General features: G+C 45.4%; 1 protein-coding gene and 1 pseudogene across 2 annotated transcripts in view; one reads left to right on the top strand and one right to left on the bottom strand.

Moving 5' to 3' along the window:
• The window catches only part of Ankrd11 (ankyrin repeat domain 11), a 181,956-nt gene extending 162,296 nt beyond the window's left edge, over window positions 1-19,660 (bottom strand). For both annotated transcript variants that reach the window (XM_004644991.2, XM_023705233.1), the window contains exon 1: window positions 19,617-19,660. The gene's annotated coding sequence lies outside the window, so the exon portion shown is untranslated. The remainder of the gene's footprint in view (window positions 1-19,616) is intronic.
• The window catches only part of LOC111813708, a 97,405-nt pseudogene that overhangs the window by 76,396 nt on the left and 1,057 nt on the right, over window positions 1-19,952 (top strand).

Raw genomic sequence — 19,952 nt, 5'->3', positions numbered from 1 at the left:
ATGCTCTAGATCTAGTACTAGTGCCCCTATGCCATCCAGGCTAAGACCAACTTCTTCATAACTGACCTCCATAGTTTACAACAATTACTATATTCCAAGTTTCTTTTTTATCAATTTAACAGAATGCTGTTTCACAAGTTAAGATATGCCACCAAATGGCCCCAAAATCACTGATATAGAATTCAGAAAGATCTACGTTAAAATCTAATATAATCAGTCATAATGGCACTTGTAATTCCCACTAAGGAGACTACGGCAGGAAGATCACAACTTCTTGGCTAGTCTGGGCAACTTAGAGAAACCCTGTTTAAAACTAAAAAGGGACTTCAGCTAGAGCTGAGTGGTAGAACACTTAGCTAGGGTGCCGAAAGCCGCCCGCCACCTGCCGCCCGCCGCCCGCCGCCCGCCGCCCGCCCCGGTGTAAGAATGGCCCCCTTATCCCCTCAGCATGGGTAAGGCCAGGCCCACCCTCACTACCTGGCTGGTGGTGAGATGAGGACCTCAATGACACGGTTGCAAGTGGGGACTTTCATAGTGTGGGACAAATTCTAACATTTACTGTTCAAACAGTAATTTCTGGACAGGCCTCCTGGTTGGGCTCTTAGGGGGCAGGGAAAGGCTAGAGAAGCTCCTAGGAGGGCTAGAGACAGACTCATAGTGAAAGAGAAAAGCCATGAACACTCTAGCAGGCAAGAAAAGACCACAGCACTGAAGTGGGAAGAACAGTAAACTCACACCTCCCTAAGTACCAGATCCCAAAGCTCTCATGACCAAACTGGGATGACACAAAGGAGAAACAGTGCCCCTCCCCAAGCAGACTCCTGCTAACTCAAAGAGAACGCCGTCCTAAAAGCCACTGTCCCAGCACTGGGCTAGCAGGCCCCAACACTGGACTGTTTCCACAGAAAACAGAAAGGAAATATGAAGCAACCAGTTTTATCAAAAAAAATGATTCTCCATTACAGTGTCATACTGCAGGCATGGTGACATATGCCTGTAATCCCAGCACTTGGGAGGCTGTTGAGGCCAGACTGGATTACGGTGAGCTCAAAACCAACCGAAGTACATAGTGAGACCTTGTCAAAGAAAGAGAAAGAAAGAAAGAAAGAAAGAAAGAAAGAAAGAAAGAAAGAAAGAAAGAGGGGAGGGGAGGGAAGAAAAGAAATATTGCAGTCAGGGAAAGGATTGTGACCAAAAAAAAACTACATAGACAATACAGTATCTGTAACATTAATGCTTATTATTTATTCACCATTCATATAAAACAATTTTTAAAGGGCCGGAGAGACGGCTAGTTGAGTAAGCACCTCCCTGGCAAGTGCAAGGGCCTGAGTTCAATCCCCAGTTCTGCCAAAAAAAATAAATAAGTAGTAATAAAAATAATAATAATTTTTATAACATTTTTATAATTTTGTAACAGTAACAACAAAAAAGTCTAGACGCTAGCTTATGATCATTAAACACTACTATCAAGCAAGTATTTCAAAAGCCAGGTCCGGCAGCACACACCTGCAATCTCAGCACTTAGGAGGCTGAGGTAGGAGGATCACCAGAAGTGCAAGGACAGTCTGAACTGTACAGCAAGACCTTGTCTCAAAAAAATCAAAAAGGGGAAAAAAAGAAAAAAAGTTAAAATATTTTGAGTTCCAACTTTTAAATTAAGAAACAGTAGCACTATATCACAAGAACACGTTAACAACAAACAAAGCAAGTACAACCAATCAAAATTCTGTCCTCTAGTATCTATACCAAGCAAAAACTGTCACCACAAATTTAAAGACAAGTAAGGAAACAAAGAACTGGGTAAAATAATACAATGGCAGAAACTGTGCAAATTAGGAGAATTTATCAATGTTTTCTCACATCAAATCAGCAAGTTAAAAATTAATTCAAAATTTTAAAAAGGTTGGAGATGTACAGTAGTCCCTCACTATTTGGCAGTTTGACTTTTGCAGACTCACTGTTTCACAGGTTTTCAAAAAAATATTAATCTACATTATTTATCACAAATTTTTCACTATATCATGGGATTTTTGTAGTACCATACAGTATCCGTATATTGTCAAAATTACGTAAGTTTAGGAAGTATGGGAAAGATTTGTAATTGTGGAAAGGATTTATAAAGCCTTAAAATATATATAAATATTGAAATAAATATAACATGGCTACTTCACTGATTTTCACTTATTATGAAGGTGTCTGGAACTTAACCTCTGCAATAAGGGAGGGACCACTGTAGTTCTGTGTGAAGACCCTGGATTCAGTCCCTACCCAGCACTGCAATAAATCAAACAATAAAATAAAATCCCACTAAGAGCCAGGAGTTGGTAGGATATGCCTTTCACCTACTTGGGAGTCCAAGGCACAAGATGACAAGTTTAAGGCTAGCCAGGGCAACTTAGAGAGGTCCTTTCTCAAAATAAAATTTCTCTTAAAAAAAAAAAAAAAGAGGGGGGAAGGTAGCTAAGTGATAGAACACTTGCCTAGCATGCCTGAGACCCTAAATTCAGTCCCCACTATCAAAAAATAACTGAACAACAAAAATACAATTAAGACACATCGCCTCATTCTCAAAAATGGAATCAAACTGAAAAAAAAATAGTAGAGTAGCAAAAATCCCCCTTGCCTGTAATCCCAGCCCTCAAGAGGTTGAGAGGCAGAAGAGCGAAGTTTGAGGCTATACCCGGAGTTCAAGGGTAACTGGGCTACCTAGGGACCATCTGTCTCAAGAAAAAAAAAATTTTTTAAAAGAAAAAAATCAAGGACTGGCTTCAACATCCCCAAAATTAATTCTTACATCTCTTAATAATCCACTAGCAAAAAAAATTCCACAACAATCATGATGCTCCTAATTCCCTCAGACTGAGGTGGATCAAGAATGTATTTCATAGTACCCACCTGCTCTTAAAATAGAGTGATTGTTTTATGCCAGTGTAATTCACATGTATACATGAAGAAATACTAACCAAAAGCAGACCCCACCACAAGAGCTGCCTGGATGGGACAGGCAGGCAAATGGTAACAGTCTCCTGACTCAGCCAGGTGGGGCTCCCTATCCCAACAGTCACAGATGCTGGGATTTTTGGCCTACCCAAAAGCCTCTTCCCTGCTCTCATCTGACCACCCTTCTTCAACTGACGCTTCAACTGACACCCCCAGACAGAGGCCCCACACCCTGCTCACACCACTGCCGCCATAACTGTCCACTAGGTAGTGCACTGGCTGAGCAGGACAGGGCAGCCATCAACTCTCCCACACAACATAAAGCTGCTACCTTCTCCCCAGGCCCCTATTGCTACCCCAGACCCACTTGGACCTCTCACAACTCCCTCAACCTCAGTGAACATACATGGTCCAGGAGCCATCTAACCCTTCCCACAGGGCCCAAATGACCTTTAGTCAGATGCCACTCTGCACAGCGCCAAATATTCATGACAAATGCTAATACATTAACTTCTCAACTAGAAATTCTGTCAAGTTTTTCCAGACAAGAAGACCTCTGCGAAGTGCAAATCCCCACCCAACAACTCCCCAACCTGTGAAGCCTTTCACCTCCACAAAAGCAGGAGACTTTGTCCAAGATCAAGAACATCACTGCTTTCAACCCCAGGTGAATTCAAGACACACAGAACAGAAATGAGACGCCAAGTCTTTAATAACAAAATTTTAAACATAACTAATACTTGACCCAGTAGTGCCAGGAACTCAGCTGACAGGTAACAGGTAGGTGTAGTCGATACACCTGTTGTCACAGTACAATACTGGAGACAAGCAGACACCCATCAGCGACAGGCATATCAAACCAGCTGCGGCGCACAGTCCTTGCCATGCAGCAGCTCTGTACTCACAGGTGAATCCCAGGAAAAATGGAAAAGATTCTCAGCAGTGTGCTCTGCTACTGACAGCAACACACCACACATCTGCTTCTCCATGCCTGGAACGAGGCACAAGAGCAGTACTGGCAGGCGGGAGTGTAAAGCAAAGAAAATAACCCTTTTCAACAGAAAAGCAGGCATAAACACAAAAGCAAAAGTTAACTGAGTGAAGATAAAGCTTTAGTCACCACCACAATATCACAATTTTCATTACCAAGCAGTCTTAAGAGCCCTGACCCTTTTTTTTCCTCTTTCTTGACCTGAAAATTCTAGATAATTCCTGTCAGATCCTGAGTGTTTTTGTGCAGTTTTGTTTCAGAAATACTGAGGATTGAATCCAGAGCCTTCATACTAAGCACCATTTCCAACCTGTTTTTTACATTTGAGATGGAGTCTTGCTACGTTACAAATTTGCCCAGGCTGGACTCAAACTTGTGATCCTCCTGCTTCAGCTTCCCAGAATGTTTGGATTACAGGAATATATGACCACATGTGATTCTGGTTTTATTACTATTGTACTTATTATTAGGTCTAATTTTATTATAAAGAATGTGTAAGGAACTTACTAAAATTCTTAAGATGCCAAGTACAGGACTACCAACCCGCGTCCCGTACCTGCTTCAGTCCACTGAGCAGGCTATCTGGCCAGCCCAAAACTGTCTAGCTCTGGGCTGCAACGGTGCAACGCCTGCCTGGCTGTAGGAGGCCTGAGTCAATGCCCAGTACCTCCTCCCCAAAAACGTTTCTACCTCATAAAATGGCTATGACCAATAAATAAATGAATGTTGGCGGTGACTGGGTGGAAAGACCCCTCTGTACTGCTCGGAGCAACGTAAACTAGTACACCCACTATGGAAATCAATATGGAGGCTCCTCAAAACCTAAATAAAAAAATAAAAACCCTAAATATGGAGCTATGATTTGAGTTGATCTATCTATACCACTGTTTGGTATATATACCCAAAGCAATTACAGTCAACGCATTCTAGGGACACCTGCTTACCTGAATTTACTGCAGTACAACCCAACCGCCAAACATGGAACCAGCTCAACGGCCCACCAGCAAATGAATGGACAAAACCGAGGTGCATGTACACGATGCAGTATCATTCAGCCACTAGAAGAACCAAAATCCTGTCATTTGCAAGAAAATAAGTGGATCGGAAGGACATGCTGAGAGAAGTCAGTCAGACTCAAAACCACAGAATCACACATTCTCCCTGATATATAGACCCTCAAATGAGAAGCCAAAGGGAACAAAACTGAGGTGAGGCGGCTTCCAGGTTAGCGCAGTTGTTTAAAGCACCTGCTTGGGCAAACTCAGTCAGGTGCAGGGGACCATGGTTCAGTCCCCAGCTCCACCAACTGCACCAGACCCGCCCTCAATGCAGCCTGAGCTAGCCGCGCCCCCCCCCCGGGGTGGGGGGATCCTTCACCAATATGAGGAAAAAAAAAAAGACTGAGAAGAGGCACATAAGATAACAGGAGTGGATACGAATAAAGCTTTTTCTTTTTTTTGAGCCAGTCTGGCTGTCCTACGTGGTTATCTTATCTCCTCAACCTCCCAAGCGCTGGGATGACAGGCACCCACCACCATGCCCAGCCTAACAGAACACATTTAACACACTGAAACCCCCTTCCCCCAAAACTGTGAGAATGCTAGGGGTGGTGACACACGCATGTAATCCCAGCACTCAGGAGGCAGGACCACAGAAAGTTCAAAGACAGCCTGGACTACATAAGACTCTGTCTCAAAAACAGAAAACAAAAGAAAAAGAAAAAGGTGAGGGCCTGCCAGTTAGCTCAGTTGTTTAAGTGCCTGCTTATACAAACGCAGGATAACGTGGTTCAATGGCCAGCTCCACATGCCTTACCAGACCCACCCTTAAGGCAGCCTGAGCCAGCCAAAAAAAAAAAAGAAAGAAAGAAAGGAAAAGGTGAAATTTGGCCTCAACAGAATGATGGGAATGACCAAAGTACATTATGTGCATATACAAATCTGCCAAAATAAAACCCATTAATCTTTACAACCAATTAAAAAAAAAAAAGACTGCAAAAAGAAAGGCTGCAGATGTAACTCAGTGAAAAGGTTCTAAGTTTAATCTCAAATACAACCAAATAAACCCCAAAGAAAAGTCTCTAAGCTGAGTTCAATGACACATGCATGTAATTCCAGCTTCTAGGGAGGCTGAGGTAAAAGGACCCCAAGTTCCAGTTCAGATCACTCAAGGAAACTCTGAGACAAGAGGGCCTGGATCAAAACCTTTTTCAAAAATGGCCTGGGAGGGCCGGGGACATAGCTCAGTGGCATAAGCACCTGCCTGGCAAGCACAAGGTCCCATGTTTGATCCCCAGTACACATACACCAAGAAAAAGGCCTGGTACCAGGGCTTAGCTCAGTGTGAACCCCCAGGTTCAATATCACTACACTCACACATTCTGTGAATCAGTGCTCACGGTGCTGCATGTAAGAACACACAACACATGAGAGTCCCAGGGCAAAGGAGAGCAACAGGGGCAAAGAACAGCAGCCACACGACATCTAGGGGGTTCCTGGAGCAGGACCAAGAAGGAAAGTAAAACAGCTGGATTAACTAAAAATACAACTCTCAAGGTTTAGCCCCCACTACAAAGGACAGGACAGGTCAGCAAAGAAAACGAAAGTAAAATAAAAAGATCAAGGGCTGGCCAGTGGATTAAAGTGTCTGCTTAGGGAGACACAGGCCAGGAGCTCCGTCCCCTTGGCCTGTCATGCCGGCCCTGCCCCGGGCGCTGAGACTGGGTGTGGTAGCACCCACCTGTAATCCTGGCACTTGGGAGACTGTAATCACGAGGGTCACTATGAGTCTGATCTATTCAGTGAAAACCTGTACACCCTGTCCTAAATACTAAATAAAGGGATCAAAAATCCAGTGCAAAGGCCCTGGGTTCAATCCCCAGTATCACAAAAACTAAATTATTAGACCTAATATTTGTTTCTCAGTAAATATCCTCTCTATTCCTATTATTACGGCTTGGAATAAAATCACATAAAAAAGTGAAACCATGGCTCCACGTGGGAAGGGCTTAACTCTGTGCTTCCTCCCTGCAAGGTCAGTTCCTAACCAGCATCGCTATTAAGTCACAAAGGCCCAGGCCAACTCACCTGGCTGGACACTGGGACCAGAACTACAGACAGATCCCAGCTTGACCCCGCAGCCAGAGAAGCACTGCGCATGGACTGGAAGCCCCACAGCTAAGCTAGGGTCTGGAAAACAGGAAAGCACACAGGAACTGTCACCCTAGCACACACTGACTGCAACAATCACAAGAACAAATACTGGAAGATGAGAAAAGCCAAAGTGCTGGAGCTGATTTTCTTTCAAACTCCCTCAAGTCTACCTAAGTCTTTTTGCGGAACTGGAGATTGAAGTCAGGCCCTTACACTTGCCAGGGAAGCGCTTATTCTACTGAGCCACCTCCAGGTTCCCTACCTACATCCTTCTATTCCAAATAAACCATCTGAAGTCTCCATACCACATAGGACACCCTCCACCAGTTCATCGCAGACAGACAGCCCAGTGTCCCAGCAACATGGGTCTCTGGGTCTCACAGACCCACAGCACCCAACAAGCAACATGGACATCCTACTAAGCAAGCAGTCAGCTTACAGTGCACCCTCATTGTTAGCAGTCGGAGGAAGCCCCTCCTCCCCCTCCGCACCTTCCTAACTCTCCCTGAGGGCAGTAGTTCTCACACACACAGCCTGCAGCAGCATCTGTACCAGCTGCGCACCTTTCTCAGGCCCTCACAGACAATTCCCAATATATAACAAGAAACCTTCCTTCTAACTCTAGCACTGAAGAATCCCACTTCAACATAATGAAACTTGACTACGCCAAAAGCTTTCAAGGGTGGAGTCAAATGGACGCTCCCACTTGGGCAGTCGGGCCATTATCTGTTGGACACTAAGTGACCACACACTTTGTAACAGGGTGATCAGTTCCCTGCACCCAGGGTGCAGTCCCATCAACCCAGCCCCTTGAGAACCACAGTCCTTCTAAGTGGTAGACAGTCTCGGGAAAGCAGATCTTCCAACAGTACTACTCACAGAAACGTTTGCCTCATACACAGAACCCATGTGGCTTGACACAAAAATCTCTCACTGCTAGGAACAACTTTTAAAAACTAAAGGTTAGTTAAAGCCATTTGAAAAAACTATTTCCCTAGATAAATCAGCATTTGATGTTTGCTTCCGAATAAATTCTGTTAACAGATTCTATGAAAAAAAAAAAAAAAAAAACCACCCCCATGGACAATTTTACCTCCTACACTATCTTTTTTTTTAAGCAAAGGCGGGTGCAGACAGACTGACCTTCCAGCCACAAGAACCAAAGAAGGAGAAATGGACTGCCTAGAGCTGCAGAGAAAGGCACAGCACTCCGGCCCTTGGAGTGGACAGAGGGACCCCAAGGGATGCGTTGGTGATGAGCACCCTGATCAAAGAAAAAAGAAAGCTCCAGGAATCAAGCAGGGAGTAACCTCATGCTACAAATACATCAGTCCAATGCAGTGGCACCTGCCTGTAATACTACTCAGGAGGGTGACACAGCAGGACCAAAAGTTAGAGGCCAGACAGGCTATCAATACAGCAAGGGAAGGCAGCTGCCCTCAAACAACAAGAAAAAAAAGTGAGTGGTGGTAGTGCCACCTACCTATAATCTTAACACTTTGGGAAGCTAGGGCAGGACAATCACAAATTCAAATCTAGCAATTTAGTGAGTGAGCACACACTTAGGGCTGGGACTTAGCTCAGTACACAAAGATCCTGAGTTCTAATCTCCAATACCTAGGAACAATAATAATTCACCATTAACATCCACTCACCAACAACTGGAATGAACTTGACTGCTCTAGACTCACACTCTAGACTGCTTCTACTCCTTAATCAGACCCTACTGTTGAGAAACAGGTTCCTATCAATGAAACCTATAGGCCAGGCATAGTGCCACATGCCTGTAATCCTACCACTCAGAAGGCTGAGGCAGGGCTGCCAAGAGTTCAAGGCCAGCCTGGGCTACATAATGAGATGCTGTCTTAAATATAAACAAAAAGAATAAAATCTAGGGCCGCAGAAATAGCTCAGTGGTGTAAGCACCTGCCTAGGCAAGATCAAGGGCCCAAGTTCGATCCCTGGTACCACATGCCCTACCACATGCCATGCCAGCCCACCTGGGCATGCTGAGCTGGCCACCAAGACTGAGCATGGTAGCACACGCCTGTAATCCCAGTGCTGGAGAGGCAGAAACAGGAGGATCACTATGAGTCTGAGCTGCATAGTGAGACCCTGTACCAAATACATGGGGAAAAAAAAGGAATGAAACCTAAAGCCACTATATCTTCCCACAGTGCCCTGCCTACCTGTACCTACCAATGACACACTGGGGCATTATGAGCACAGGGCTAGTAGGTATGAACAATCCCAGAAGAACTTGCTCAGCGGCTGGACTGTAGCTCAGTGACAGAGCACATGGTCAACGTACATGGGGCTCCAAGTTCAATACCCAAAACCAGAAAGAAGAGATCTACTCACTGAAGTTACCATCAGTAGCAACTATTCATGAGGATGTACCCGGAATTACACACTAGGCTTCCAAGTCAAATTGTGTATTTGTTTAACTCAGAGAAACACCATGGAACTGATTCCCATTTGTGCAATCTGCATCTCATTAAGTGACAGCTGCACTGGCAGGAGTACTGCCACAGGTTAGAGAATGGAGTCACCAATGCCGCATGCACGCGCGCACACACACACACACACTGTCACCAGCACATCCTATGTGCTCAAGCTTGCCTATGATGCAGCAAAGTACCTCTGGACACTTCTGTTCACATGAAGGTGTGGGCTGACAATAACACCTGTGTGCCAGGTTTTACTCAGAATAAAGCACATTACCCATCCTTCAATGTGCTACCATTCTGTCCCTCCCTTGGACCCTAAAGGTAAGCAGTGAGCTCTTCTTTTCATTTCTTTTTCTGTGGTACCAGTTATCAAACTGAGGACCTTGCCCTTGCCAGGCAAGCCTTTACTCCACGGAGCTAGCTCCCCAGCCCCCAACAGCGCAAGTTTCAAAGGAAGGTGAAACATGGAACACAGTTCCAGATACGCAGCATCCTGCATGTGCTGTATGCTGCTCCACTGTGCCCCAGGTCCCAGCAGACAGCTTCCTTTCACCTTCACAACCCAGGAAGGACTGCTCCAGCCTCTGCTGTACACAGTTCAAAACCAAACACAGCCCTGACTAGCCCGCTGATCTTACACTATTTCCATCCAGCTTGACTTCCTGAAAGCACAGCCCTCAAAAGCATCCCTGGGCCGGGGCTACACTCAGAAGCACAATGCCTGCCTAGCGAGCACAAGACCCTGACTTGATTCCTGGTACCAAAAACAAACAACAAACAAATAAACAAAAGCGTCCCTGCACAACAGAGAACAAGCCAGTCTTGGATCAGACACAGGAAAGCCCAAAGGACAGCTTGCCAATGGGACCTTTGTACCCATGTCCACTGTAGAGGCGCCTTCCTGAGCAAGGGTGAAGGTCACCATGTCCCCTGTGAATCCAGAAAAACTGCCCTGTAGCTTCTAAATCTAGTTCAGCCTAATGAACAAAGAAATGTTGAGTTCTGTGGCAGGGGCAGCTGCAAAGCAGATTCTGTCAAAATAAACCCTGAATTCCAGCTCTTGGGAGGCTGAGGCAGGAGGATCACTGGAGTATGAGAACAGACTGGGCTACAAAGTGAGTTCAAGGCCAGCCTGAACTGCATAGCAAAACCCTGTCTCCGAATGAATGAATGAATGAATGAATGCTGAAGTAAAATGTGTATATGAGAGGAGCACAGCAGAGGAGCCTCATAAACTACTCACCAAGAAGCAGCACAAGCACCAACACCCTCCATGCACACCTGGCCCACAGCGATGCTGGCTGCTCAAACCATCCATGGCAGCGCCCTTCTGCCACACCAGCCACGGGCTGAAATATTACACAGAAAACTCCAAAAACCAACAGTTTTTACATTGTGTACCCTTCCCACTCCCCTAGGAATATCAACCATGGTTCATTAATCAGTGTCAAGAACAGAGAGCTGCAGTCCAAATATGCTGAGGCGGAACCAACAAGTGCATTCTCCCTGCAAAAAGGTGGAATTCTCCATGAAGATAGCACAGATGCCACAGCCCCCTTCAGGGTCAGCAGACTTGCCCTCACCCTCAGTATGGGGACAGCAGCACCTCTGCCTCAAAGTGTCCAGGTAAAAGCGAGGCCCAGGTGGAGCACAGCAGGCCAGCCACCGCCCAGACTCCTCAGGAGATGCCCAGGGCCTCTGTGGCTCAGCACGCACCATCACAGGTTCTCACTCAGACACATGCTGCAGCCCACTACTTGAAGCAACTCAGATACTCTTCCACTAGGCTAATAGGCTTGGTGCAGTTTTGTCTTATTAAGTATTTGGCTGGGTACAGTTGCACATGTCTGTAAATCACTCAGGAGGGTGAGGCAGGAGAACTGACATGAGTTTGAAGCCAACCTGAACCATATAGCAAGCAAAAGAAATTATTTCTTGTTTTCTCAGACCATAAGCCTGTTTCCAAACCACAGACTGCAAGACTAGTAATCTTTTTCAACCAAACATTCACTAGATATCTTTCCCCCCACTACTGGAATTGAAACCATGCCATCACACTAAGCTACATCCCTAGTTTTTCTTTCTTTCTTTCTTTAATTTTAAAGCAAACGCAAAATAGTATTAAAAAAGAAAAAATTACAAATGATACAGAATTTCACAAAACAAGATAATATGAACTCAACAGTATTTGCTGTATTGCATAGTGCTGTCTTCAAATTAGATGCTCAGGGCCAGAGATGGCTCAGTAGATTCAGCGCTTCCCTGGCAAGCACAGGGCCTGAGTTCAATCCCCAGTTCTGCCAAAAAAAAAAAAGAAAAAAGAAAATGGCTTCCTTTTTGTCCTGGTGGTGTTTCTACTGATGCTCACACAGAAGTGACAAGGATGAGGCACAAGAGGATAAGATAGTGCCAGTGCAAGCGCTCTTCCCCAGCAGCGCCACACTCCCTGCAGCCTGCCACACTGTCCCACTCACAGGAACTGAGCATGGCCTGTGCACCACTCCAAATCCACCACACCTGAACTGCCCTACCCCTGCCCTGATGTCCCACGTCCTGAGGGATTTCCAGTCAGCTGCAGTTTCCCCCACTCCAAAGCTCGGGGTCATGCAGATCCAGCAGTGGTACAACCTCGGTCAGCACAGCACTTCCCACACAGCTCCAGCCCGCCGTCTGGTGCCACATGACCAGGACAGTCAGGGTGCACTGTAGTCCAAAGAATACAGTTCTCGGGGCCGGGGAGATGGCTCAGTAGAATAAGCGCTTCCCTGGCAAGTGTAAGATCCTGAGTTCAATCCCTGGTACTGGGGAAAAAAAAAAGAATACAGTTCTCATCTCCTATAGCAAAGCCTGGCACGTATGAACAGCTAACGAACACCTGTGGATACAGATGAAGTCACTGTACTGAGGAGAGCATCTCAGCCTGGGCTGGAAGCCCTGTCCATAAAACAGAACTCACTCCAGCAGTGGCAGTGAAGACAACAAACCATACCTCCACTCTGACAGCCCACACTGGGAGGTGGAGTCAGGGAAGCCAGGAGGCAGTAAGGAGCTTCATAGTCATACCAAGCATACTCCTGGTCACACGGACATAAAAACTAAGGCCACACAAGTGCTCTTCAAAATGCTACGGGTCCTGGATAACATGAACACTGGAGAGCTGCTCAGCAGGAGATGATGAAGGAACAGCAACTTAGTGGGACCCTGTCTCTCAGTGGAAGGGTGGGCTCAGTTACAGCTCAGCAAGGCAGTGTCCCTGGGTTCCACCAGAAGCAAAATGGGTGAGACCTGAATGAAGCTGTAATGCACGAAGCTTACCATTACAACGGTTAGCGTGAGGGGAACCAGAATGGGAAACTCGACAACACTTCCACAACTTTTCTATACTACTGAAATGATCACAAAGTAAGCTGACTGAAAAACCCTCTCCAGGACCAGGAACCCAAACAATGCCACACCCCATGGTCAAGTGGGCTCTCATGAGCTGATGCGAAGTGCAAGAGTCAGGTGAGAAAGACCTGCTGTCATGCAGGGTCCCAGCATAGGGACAGTAGGATGACCAAAGACCCACATCCTAGCCAGCACCAGTGGCATAGGAAGGGGACTAAGACTGCTGATTTTAAGCAGAGCAGCCTGAATTCCCCCATGAGCCCAAGAGAATCGAAGTCCTTAGAACCAGAAAAGGTAAGTATCTGCTTGGCAAGCATAAGGTCCTGAGTCCCATTCCTGGTACCCCCCATCAAAAAAAAAAAAAAAAAAGAAGCAAAAAATGGGTCTGAGATGAACATAGCTATTGAAGATGGAGGAGGGCAGCCAGCCAAGGAATGCAGATACCAGCCCTGCCAACACCATACCTCAGCCCAAGGAGATCCTCACTGTTCCTGAGCTATAGCTGTGGGAATCTGTCAGAGCATCAGAAAACTAACAGAGGCAGTCCTGAGAGGCTAACCTTAAGCCAGTGTTTCTCCAGCATTGAGGGCTGGTTTCCTTCCACTCTTCACAGTCTGCTGTTGTCTCTTCCCACACACCATCCACCTTCCTGCCTCCCTCCTTAAGCCAACACACTTGGTAATTCAGAAGTCAGAAGGCAGTGCAAAAAAAAAAAGCAGTGCTAGTGTCTGTAAGTCCAGCCCTTAGGAGACTGAGGCAAGAGGATCACCTCAAATTCGAAGTCAGTCTGAACTATACAGCATACCCTGTCTCAAAAAAAAAAACAACAACAACAAAGGTGAGGCATGGTGGCACACACCTATAATTCCAGCACTGGGGAGGCTGAGGCAGGAGGAGTTCAAGCCCAGTCTGGCTACAAAGTGAGCTTTATTGTCAGCCTGAAATGCATAGTGAGACCCTGTCTCAAAAAGACAGAAAATAAAAACCAGACTTAAGATGTCCTTCAAGGACTATTTCAACAGTCTCCTTTAAAAATCAGTTGGGGGGGGGGGTGCCACCAGGGAGATGGCTCAGTGGAATAAGCACTTCCCTGGCAAGCACAAGGGCCTGAGTTCAATCCCCAGTTCCGTCAAAATAAATAAAAATAAAGTCTAAATCTTCCTTGAAATTAGAATCGACCTTGGGGTTGTACAGTACTAATGTAACAATACATTTTTAAGATCCCTAAAAGCTGTATTTCTTACCATGGAAGACTGAAATATGACAGTCAAAAGCCCAGAGCCAGCTGGGGGTAACTCAATCAGACCCTGTCTCAAAATAAGGGCTGGGGCTGGGGAGACAGCTCAGCTGAATAAGCACCTGCCTGGCAGGTGCAAGGGCCTGAGTTCAATCCCCAGCTCCGCCAAAATAAATAAATAAACAAACAAAAAGGGCTGGGGAGCTGGGCACAATACATGGCTATAATCCCAGCATTTTGGAAGGCTGAGGCAGGAGAATAACAAGTTAAAGCCCGGCCTGGGCAACTTTTGTGATTTATTAAGACCCTGTCTCCAAATAATAAAGCAGGGAGGAGACTAGGGATGTAGCTTAGTACAAAGGCCCTGGATTCAATCCTCAGTACTACCACCAAAAAAAAAAAGGTGCTAGAGAAGAAACTCAGTGGGTGCCTAATGTGTGTCACCCTTGTCTACTACCTAGTACATTAAAAAAGCTGGATTTTCTTTTCAATCGTTCAAAACAAGGTTTATTCACATTCTGTGCACCCTTCCACCAAACCTATTACTTTTTTTTTTTTTTTTAAGGTTACTTTTTTAAAGTATTACTGTGGGGTTTTTGGTCTTTATTTTTACTTCCTGCTTTACAGGATGTAAAACCACATTTAGAAACATGGTGAAGGGGGCTGAGGATGTAGCCCAGTGTGACAGCATGTGCTTGCATACACCAAGCCCTGGCTTTGAACCCTAAGCACCAAAAAAATAGTAATGAAAGCAGTAAATATTAAGCTGGGACTATAGCTCAGTGTAGTAGAGCAATGGCCTAACATGTGTAAGACCCTGTGTTTGATGCTAAAGGAAAAATATAAAGATAAAAATAAATCAAGGAAGAGTAATAAGGCTTCCCTCCCTACTTCTCACTGTTTAAACAGAATGGCCATAATAACCATTATCCTCCAGAGTTAAAAATCAGCTTTATTCTGTTCCACACAAATGCAGAGGAAAATACGCTATCACAGCTGCCCCAAACCTCATGAGGTACCACACAAAAACTACACCATGCACCCTGTGCCTTCCAAGTCATGTACAGTCATTCCTGCATTCCACCAGCACATTCACTTCTGAATCTAAAAACCGCCCTTGGAGGAAGACGTGGAATATTTACCACTAATATGCCAAGAAAACAGAGCTATTTTCTACATTTCAGATGAAAAATAACCTCTGATGAAACAATTATTAAGCCTTTGGGCTGGGTTTGTGTAGAGACAAGGCTGGCTTCAAACCTACAACAATTCTGTCTCAGCCTCCCAACTGCTGGGATTACAGGCATCCATCCACCATTGTGGCCCACAGCAGGTAGTAAAGAGAAAAAATTTTTTACTGAACCTTGATAGAAACTTTTTATCCAAGCAGTCAAAAATATTTTGTTTTGGTGCCAGGCATGGTGGCACCAAGCACTTGGGAGGCTGAGACAAGAGGATTGTTTGTTTGTTCCAGGCCAGCCTGAACTGGAGTGAAAACTCGCCTCAAAAAGACCAAAAAAAAAAAAAAAAAAGTTAGGAAAAGGTCAACATTTTTAAGTAATAAACAGGTGCACACTGTTTGCTTCCAAAGGATTCCATTAGACTAGGATGCTACGCCACAGTGGAAAAAGTATCCTTGGGATAATAAATAATTTACCACACAAATACCAGGAAGAACTGAGCTCTGAGGTCTTGGCTTTAGCCAACCAAGGAGGATGGTGCTCAAAAGACAGCAATCTTCCCAGTCAGCACCCGCCTGAGCCTTAGGAAAGGCACACGCATCAGATAGTAGACCACAGGATTTTCAACTTTTGAAAAATCTTACCAACTGAAAGTGGCATCATATACCTGTAATCCCAGCACCAGAAGGCTGAGGCAGGAGGACCACAAATTTGAGCCCCCTCTGAGCAATTTAGCAAGACCCTTCTCACAATTAAAAATAAGGAGTCGGGGCTGGGGAGATGGCTCAGTGGAATAAGCTCTTCCCTGGCAAGCGCAAGAGCCTGAATTCAATCCCTGGTTCTGTCAAAAAAAAGAAAAAAATAAGGAGTGAGGCCCTAAACTTCAGTGCAAAGGCCACAGACTCAATCAGTATCACACAAAAACAGAAAGAAAATGAAAGTTTGATATTGCGACATTACTTAAGCAGGCCATGTGGGGAAAAGTAATCACCTTTCAAACAAAATTTCTTAAACACACAGAAAAACCCTAAAACTTTCAAAGGATTCCATTAGACTAGGATGCTACAGCCACATGACGTTACCTTCAGGCAGGTGCTCAGACACAGATGAAAACCACACGAGGAGTAGTAGCTCCTCCATGCAGCCCAGCCTTGACCTTCTCCAAGCTCTCCAACCCTGGCACCTCCACAGGAAGGCGTGGGTGTCAGGGAAGAGATTGCTTCTAGACTTCTCTGGCCTATTCACACTGTTTTCACAGAATGCCTTTTCTTCCCCCAGGATAACTTTCCCTTTCCTTATTTTGTATTCTGTCTCAATCTAAAAATCTAATCTATGCCCCATACCTTTAACTATGAAGACAAATTTGTAATGCAAACAAATGGGAAAACCGAAGCAGGAGGATGGCTGAGTTCTAACACCAGCCTGGGATACAGTGAGTTCAAGACTCAACTGCACAGTGGGACCCTGTCTCAAAAAGAAAAGGAAAAAAAAAAAAAAAAAAAAGGGAGGGGGACGAAATACACATGTGAGAATCCCGAGCCAGCCAAATAAATGTAAATGTACGGAGCCTAAATTTTTCCTCTCAAAATTACTCAAATGTTTCTACATAGGTTTTTTTTGTTTGGTCTTTTGTTCGTGACACTGTCTCTCTATGTAGTTCCAGCTGGCCTTGAACTTACTATGCAGCCCACCCTGGCCTCAAACCTGCAGCAATCCTCTTGCCTCAGCCTCCTAGGTGCTCGGATTATAGGAGGGCACACACCACTAGGCCTGGCTCTATATGAGGTTTTCTTGGTAGTGGGACTCAAACTCAGGACCTCACATTTGCAAAGAAGGCACTGCGTCACTGAGTTAAATTCCCTGGCCCTCTACTCTGTCTGTAGTTCTACCACATACATAAAATACTACTTAAATGAGCTGTGTATAGTGCTGCAAGCCTGTAATCGCAGCACTGGGGAAGTGACTGCCTGAGTTCAAGGCCAGCCTGAACTACACAGTAACACCCTATCTCAAAAAAAAAAAAAAAAAAAGAACACTAGTCCAAAGATGAACCACAAAGAAAACTTTAAATATGAAGGGAAAGAATGGGAGTTAAGAAAAACATTTAAGCACACAGCCCAGTCTGACTCTAGCTTAAGACATACATGAATAAGGCCCACTGAACAAACAAAAGCCCTGAATAATAGAAACATCTATAGGAATTAATGCAGTAGTCATTAAGGTGGATCACTTCCTAAGCCTAAAAAGGGTTCCTATGCCAATTATCCAACTGCCTGAGTCCCCCGGGTGGAGGACTGACACTCTTTCAGATAGCTTGAAGACAAAACTGAGAAGGTTGAATTGTACAGAAATTCCATTTGAAATTCAAATTAAGAGAACACATTCTGAAAACCTCTCAAGACAATAACTTGTAGTTATTTGAGCTCACTCAATTTTTGTATAAAGTTTATCAAACAGGCCACACTCAATCCCCAGAGCACTGACTAAACAGCAGTCATAAATTGGCACAAGTGACCAGACAAACAATGCACCATCATTTTCACCTACTGACTAGCAAGTATCCTGCTATTAAGAGAAGCTCATCCATTACACTTACTTACCATCATCTGAGGGATAAAGAAACTTTTACACAGGGTAATGGACAGATCAAAACACTTATTTTGGCAACAAATGCAGATTATTCTCTGAACTAGCATTTACTGATGCTCCTAATTATGTTATTTAATTGACAATGGGCTTACTGCCAACAAAATAACTTTCTTTTAATCGATGAAACATTACGGCAGTATGTCAAACCTACGTCAATATCCAAAGCACAAGCCTTCTTGAAAAATATTCTCACATACAAACAGCACACTTCGTTTAACTATATTTGCAGAAAGTTCTTGTCACTGTATCAACACTATAATTATACCTAACATGACAGCCACCAGTCAGCAGCAGCCCATCTGGTTTGGAGAGATGAAAGGCTCGCTGGTGCGGTGTGATTAACAGGGCCACTCTGGAGAAAACTGAGACAGTGAGCTGCAAACGACGAATTCAAGGCTGGGTGACACCTCTAAAGAACTTCTGCTAATTCGTTTTTGCATATCTTGCCACAGTAAAAAAAAAATAATAAAAGAAGAAAAGGAAAACTTCTCAAAGTTTCTCCTTTGGGCCAAATTTAGCAGTATCTTTCAGAGAGCTTTTCAAGGCACTCAAGAGGCACGCACAAAGAGAAAAATGTCATAGCAACTTGGCCTTTGTTCCCTCCCATCCCATTCCATTCAGAATGGCCAGCCTATCAAAAGAGACCCTGCTCTTCAGCGTGAAACTACAGAAAGAACAACAGCTGAGTGGAGGGTGGGGGAGGAAACACCCGCTATATGGAGATCAATTCAAGGGTCACAATCAATGTTGAGCAGGTATTTTTTCTTTGAGTTTTTACAACTGCAAACCAGTATCAGAGTATGTGTACAATGGTTCTCAACAGACACAAACATAACCCCAGTTCTTCAGGGCACTCCAATCCTCAGTAAGAGAAATCAAGGTCCCAGAGGCACCCAGTGACCGGCTCAGGGTCCTGGATGCACGATGTCCCAGTTATGCCATTGACTGGGTCTGCACAAACCAAAAATAGTAACTGTTTCCACGGCACTTTTTTCACAAGTAATATCATGCTCCATGTTTTGACGAGTAAGTCTCATCATTCCCTCAAACAGAACCAAAAGATTCTAAGTTTTGCAATCAACAATTGTTTACTTTTACTCAGCTGAAGAGTGTTATAGGAATACAGCTAAAAAAACCCGCAAAAACTCACCAAATAAGACAGGATCTGATTTCTTCGCCCTCCCCCCAAAAAAAATCTGTAAAACGACCATATTTTTTCAAAGTGGATGTAAAACTCACGACCTGCACAAACCATGAAACGCAGCATGCTATATCTTAACAGTTAGGAAAAAAAAAAAAAATAGTCTTCAAAACACAGGGATCTCTTCAAATCACTTAATCTTCCCAAGCCTTTACAAACCCCTGGAAGCTGGTATCCAAAATTAGCTTTCAAAAACATTACATGAGCAAAAACCCCCAACGGAACACCAGGTCACCAAGAAAGAGCGGGCCTCAAAACCAAGACTGCCTCCAAAACACCACCTCCACGGGACCGACCGCACGGTCCCCGCGTGAGGGAAACTGAGCGCATGTGGCAGGACCAACCCTGCAGACACATACCGCTGCCGCCCCGCCAGGGGATGATGAAATGAGGAGCGGAAATTAACATTTCAAGCAACGTCTCACATTGTTCCTGGAGGCCAAGGGCTGCTGCTGCAAACGCCGCCGCCGCCGCCGCCTTCCGCCCACTCGGCCCAGGCCCGCCCCCGGCCCCCCTGCGCCCCGCATTCCTGCCCCCGAGAGCCCGGCCCCCGCGCCCCGCTGCCCGGCCCGCGCCCGCCCCCTTCGGCTGGGCTCGAAGCCCGGGGCCGCCTGCTCCCATTTCAAAACACGATAATAATAGGGACGCCGGGAACAACAACGACCGCGGGCAGGGCGGCGGCAGCCCCTCCCGCAGGTCAGAGGTCGGCGCCCGCCCGGCCCGGAACCCCGCGGCCCCGCGCGCAGCGCTGGGACCCCGGC

This window comes from Octodon degus, unplaced genomic scaffold (genome assembly GCF_000260255.1).
Source record: "Octodon degus isolate 3935 unplaced genomic scaffold, OctDeg1.0 scaffold00215, whole genome shotgun sequence".
NCBI classification, from domain to species: Eukaryota; Metazoa; Chordata; class Mammalia; order Rodentia; family Octodontidae; genus Octodon; species Octodon degus.
The sequence above is the reverse complement of the archived record's forward strand: the minus strand, read 5'-3'. Positions and strand labels throughout refer to the sequence as shown.